Source organism: Cupressus sempervirens, chromosome 4 (genome assembly GCF_028749045.1).
Source record: "Cupressus sempervirens isolate cs-2001-9-10 chromosome 4, ASM2874904v1, whole genome shotgun sequence".
In the NCBI taxonomy this organism is placed as follows: Eukaryota; Viridiplantae; Streptophyta; class Pinopsida; order Cupressales; family Cupressaceae; genus Cupressus; species Cupressus sempervirens.
In genome coordinates, this window is record NC_143121.1 from 184,705,926 (window position 1) to 184,711,925 (window position 6,000).

Here is a 6,000-nt window from a genome sequence, read left to right on the forward strand (position 1 = left end):
ACCATGCACAAACCTCACTACCAGTTGTCGATGCTAGATACAATGGAAAGATCGGTAGGATTCCATCAGATGAAGCTGATATTGAGACACAGAACATAAATTCCTTAATGAACATAGTATTCCGTACATTTTGGATCAAGGAGATTTTTAATGGGGTTGAATCACAATACCTTTATCTGCCTAAAGATTCTCTTTGTACTGACAAAACTGCTACATCATGGCACATACTGATTCTGATGAAGTTAGTAGTCCTATATTTGAGAAACAATATGCTAAAAATTCCGTCCAAATAATTTAAATGTATGTCAAACAAGGGACTCAATGGTATAAGGATAATATGATACTTCCCAAACAAATATCGTAAGTCAACATAAATATAATTATTAAGTAATCAGTCTTGAACCTAATACCTTTCTAATAAGAGGCTCACAATTTACCATTATATTGAAAGCAATTGTTTAAAAGAATTATATATATTAAATAATAATATTTATAGTTTTAAAAATTAATAATTATATTATATAGTTTATAATATTGTATGACGATTAGGCAAGAGCCTATAACACAACACTAAATTGTGAGCTTCTTAATTGGGAGGTCGTGGGTTCGAATCTACTCAAGCTTAACTAATAATTGAAATAATTAATCACAACAAATAATAATAATTAACATTGGCTTCGGCCTCTTACTAATATATATATATATATATATATATATATATATATATATATATATATATATATATATATATATATATATATATATATATATATATCATTCGTATGACGATTAAAAAATATGTCTAAATTATACACTCGAGAAAATTGGAATAGTTTCATCATTTACAAATAATAAAATAAGATAGATCAACATGGTTGTTGACAAACGACATTGTCATTAATGCAAATAAATTAACTTGTATAGTCTCTGTCCAATCATTAAAAAAAACTATTTTTTTTTGTTGAATTTTTTTTTTTTTAATCCTTGCTTAAAATTAGTGTGATCTAATAAGATTCAAGAAAAAATAGATTTAAATAGTTGTGTATAAATAGAAAATAGTTATAAACATTAGAAAGAACTAATAAGCTTTTAAATATTGTGATTTGATTGATTATTCTAATTGAAAAAATGAATTGAATGAATCCATTAGTTTAATAAGCTTTTAAATACTGTGATTTGATTGATTAATCTAATTGAAAAAATGAATTCAATGGATCCATTAGTTTCCTACCTTTGGTAGGAACTAATAAGATTTGGTGGTTCTCTCATCCAAGGAATTACCATCTTGCTAAATTGGGAAGGAGCTATATTTCTTAATAATATGAAATGGGTCTATGTATATTGCTACATAAACCTTAACACTAATTATCTCAGGTGAAGGGAAACACAATGACCTTGAATCCGAAGAGATGGTTAGGCACTAGCATTTTAGATCTCAATGTTCATCTACTATTATATGCCTAGGTGTACCATTTTGTTTTGTTTCACATCATAATATTCGATGATACAAAATGATTAAGCATAACTTACTTAGCTAGCACAAAGTGGAAGTAAGAGATATTACATCATGTAAGTACTCAATAGATTGGGGTATGGCTCGTAGAGATCTTGCTATTTACAATTGTTTCAATTTTCTTCTTTAGGGAGGGGTCCCAATGGCTGTGGGTCAGTGGTTACATAACATGCTCACACTACCTAAGTGGCACATGAATCATGAAGGGGCATTAGACTCCTCTTCTTAAAGTTCTTAAAGTCAACAGTGATGGTTCTTTGTAGAAGAATCTTGGACCTATTGACATTGGGAGCTTTGCCCGTAGCAACTTTGGTTAAGTCCAATTCCTTTGTGCATAAGGGATTGCATTCTAATAATCTTATGAAGTCTCTAGCCAATTTGAATGCTATAGAACAATGTTGTTTGTGGGGGTGGCACAAGATTATCTGTGAATGTGACTCACGGGTGGTTGTGAACTTTCTAACTACACAGGCACTTGAGGATGTTAGGTGGCACTTGGCTTCTGTTGTTAACCAGACCCTTCACTTCTATAGATATCTTGAGTCTATTAGTTTTACTTACATCCCTCGGGAATAGGACAGAGTTGTTGATTGCCTAGTTAAATGAGCTTTTGCTCATGTGTAGGACTAGAATATTGTGGATAAGGAACAATTACACCCTCATTTATCTCATAAATTTGATGAACTTGTTGAATGGGATAGAGTTCCTTGTTGAGTTCTCCTTTTATATTTATTTTATCTTTATAAACTTTTTACCTCTCTTATAGTCAAAATACATTATTTTTGTTGCATACAAAGAATACTATAGATACTAGATGCAAAACATGCCACATATTTCATCCAAGCTAAATCTTATTGCACCAAGCCAACATGTAAAAAGTCCACCCTTATAATTTTTAATGTATATATATATATATATATATATATATATATATATATATATATATATATATATATATATATATATATATATATATCAAAGTTTCAAGTTCAGAAATGTTTTTCTACTATCCCCAATTTCTTGTGGGTCTTCTCTTGTTGAGCAGAAAATTGACAAGAAAACATTTCTATTTATCTTGTTATTTTACATGATTTTGAATTTCTACATTAATAACAATATTTTAAAATTCGTGCAAGTTCTTGAGGGTGATCAGTGATAAGGTGGATGAACATATGGATTACACCACAGTGCCATTAATGATTCTAACCCTATCATTACACTACATGCAAAGTTGCATGACAAGTTTCATGTTATAACATCTTCAAACTTTAAGAATCTATTTTTATGTTCACAAAATTTTACAAAATACTTGTGATCAATTCACTTAGCCGCCTAAGATTTCCATTACTTGTTTATACATTACCTAGAAATCACAATTCAATGTGAGGGCTTGCTTAAACCTTTCCCAGTAATCACTATTTTCATATCCTTCTCAAGCAATCTATATATTTATATACACAATACTAGTTGAGCATTTTTTAGAATATTTGATGCAACATTCAAAATTCATTGTGCAACTGTGCTACTGCCTTCACAATTGAAGTCCTCATTTTCGAGACATCAATCACATTTAAATATTACTCAGGGTAAAAGTACAAAGTTGTGTCACCTTTTAGGCTAACTTATTAGATTGACTAAATTTGAGTGTTTCTATTTAAAATTCAATTTTATTCAAACATATGATCTAGATAAATTCATTCTAGCTAAGTTACATATGGTCTGACAATTTTTCAATTGGAAATGTTTATTAAATGCATGTTTTATATTATTTTGTATCCAATTACTAAAGAAATAAAATTCTTTTAGAAAAGTGGTGTTTCAATAACTCTTAATATTTTTTATGATATATTTTTAATAACATATAAACACCTTTTTATAGAGCTTAGAGTCAAGACTATTCTCATATAGAGTTTATAGTGTTTTAATTAGTTATAGTATATTATAATTAAAAAATTCTATAACCAAGCATTTTAACAATCGAAAAAATGTCAATTTTGAAAAAGAAAAAAATATTAAATAATATCAAAAAAATTTAAAAATTATATGATGTTCTATAGGAGAGAGTCCTCTTCTAAAATGTATAATTTTTCTCTTGGTTAGAATAAATTTGTTTTGAAAAATGTGGTGGGAGATGAAAACTATCGATTTCAGGTGAGTTAAAATTTGAATCATTATAAAAGAGAAAATATAGGTCTAAAGCCAATTTTTTTTTTTGATTGTTCTAACTATATATGTTATTTATAACATGGTCTGAGATCAAAGAGAAATAAGTTAATTTCCATATAGTTTTGTGGTGGGAACTAGACCCCTAATTTATAGATAATTTTCAGTAGCTAAAAATTATCTATAAAAAGTAGGAAAATATATCAATTCTTATTCCAAATAATTATTAAACATTGTAATCCTAAACTTCATCCATTTCTACAAATTTCATTAGTTTACTTTGTTTTAAAATTCAAAACAATAATACCATTTATTTGTCATTCAATATGAACAGTTATACTTTTGTTAGCCTTTTCCTTTACAAAAGGGTGACATAGGTTTGTGCTTTTACCCTTCACCAATTGATGCGTACATAGTAGCCTCGAGACTTCCTATGTACTCAATCAAGATCCCCTTAAACATCGCCCTGTTTCATCCTCAATCAAATCCTTTTAAACATCACCAATTTTGCTTGCCAGAAGAAGCTCTACCAATCTATCACTTTGTGCACATGAACTGGTAAATAGTTTTCTAAGTAGAAAAACAAATTTAACCAAAGTGGATGGTAATAAAGCACAACCTAATATGTCTGATGCCTGAACTTAAGAAACACTATGACCAAGTAAGAGCAAAATTAGTGAAATGTAGGTAAGAGTGGTACACGAGAATTGTTGCTTTGAAATGGACATTTGTGATAGGAAACTTTTTTCGATCATTGAAACATGAAACACGGGTCTCCCATTGTGTTTCTCATAACAAGGCTTTTGAGTACTACCTATCTAATGAAAAGGCTGGGTTTTTCTTATATTGCTATCAAGATTCAACTATGTAATATTTGAGTCAAATTTCATTAGTAGTAGTTCATAAGAACCTATTTCTAATGAAAACTAAAGAAACACTTACACTCATTCTATGTAGGTGATGCCTATAGAGGTGAGGTATTGTAAAACTTGACACTTGTGTGAACATCACCTAGATGCAATGATTGCTAAATTTTTAATTCATTCTTATGAGAGATGGGCTCTTGTAAACCACTACCCATGAAACATGGGTCCATTGTGCTTTACTCAAAAAGACATAGTCGAATCCTTATAGCAATACCACAATTTGATTTGTTGTGGAAAATATCTCGTACTCATTTGGTAAGAAGTATCTTTCATGTTGCCAGTCAAATTTGTTATATGTAAAGGGCCAATGCAATGTCCTCATAGCACAATTGATGATTAACAACTTGAATTATAAATCTCATTGTTGATTTGCTACTTCATGCCTGGGTCTATTTTTTCATTTTTTCACACTTTGAAATTCCATGAGTAGATTGGGGATGAATAGTCATGAGCTTAGACATTTCCATTAACAACTTAGAGCTGAAATTTTGGAAGGACAATCTATTTTGGATTGTCTTCATAAGTTTCAAGCTCCATGCAACTTAATATATTTGTGACCAAAATTTTTAATCTAAAGACTACTTAGTTTTCTCTCAAAGTGTTATATAACTATTTCATAAACTAGAAGTGTGTTGTCTATAATTCTTGTTTGTGATCTATTCATTATCTTTATTGATTTTAGTATACAAGAGAGCATGCTCTCATGGGTAAACCTATGGCTTAGTCTTTTTGTATGTAACTATCACATTTAAATGATAATGTGCTATAAAGGAGGTGTATCTCCCTATAAGATTTGAACTTCTAACTTCTCTTTAAATGAGCTAGAAAAGTTTATATATCACATACAAAATGTATTAAATCCCCACAAGATATTAATTAGAAGAAAATACTGAAAGCTAAGCTAATTTGCAAACAATATTAGGAAAAATGGATATAGGAGATGTAGGAGAAGGTGATGTGCCTAAATTTTAGATTTGAACAATCCCTCAAGAAGTAAATCTCTCAAAATTGCCTCCCAAGAAATGGAAAGAGAACATTTTAGAAGGTGAAATCCCAATAGGAGAAAACATATAAATAGGAGTTGGGTGAAGATACCAATAGGGGTGATTTTATTGTCTCCTCCTAGAATTATCACTAGTTTATGCCCTACAAACACAATTCCAACAACTAGGGTTAGATAGGTACTTTATGAAGTAATGTGTTTTGTCCCTCATGCTTTGAACACACACATACAATATCCTAACTATGGATTATGTATTATAAGATAATAGATATTTAAGATTATGGAAGAAACATATTTGTAGCACTTAACTCTCATGTCCTTAACCATAATGGAGAATGCGATAAGAAAGACATGATTCCCTAACTCTCATTTTCCCTAAGCCCAAGAGCAAAACA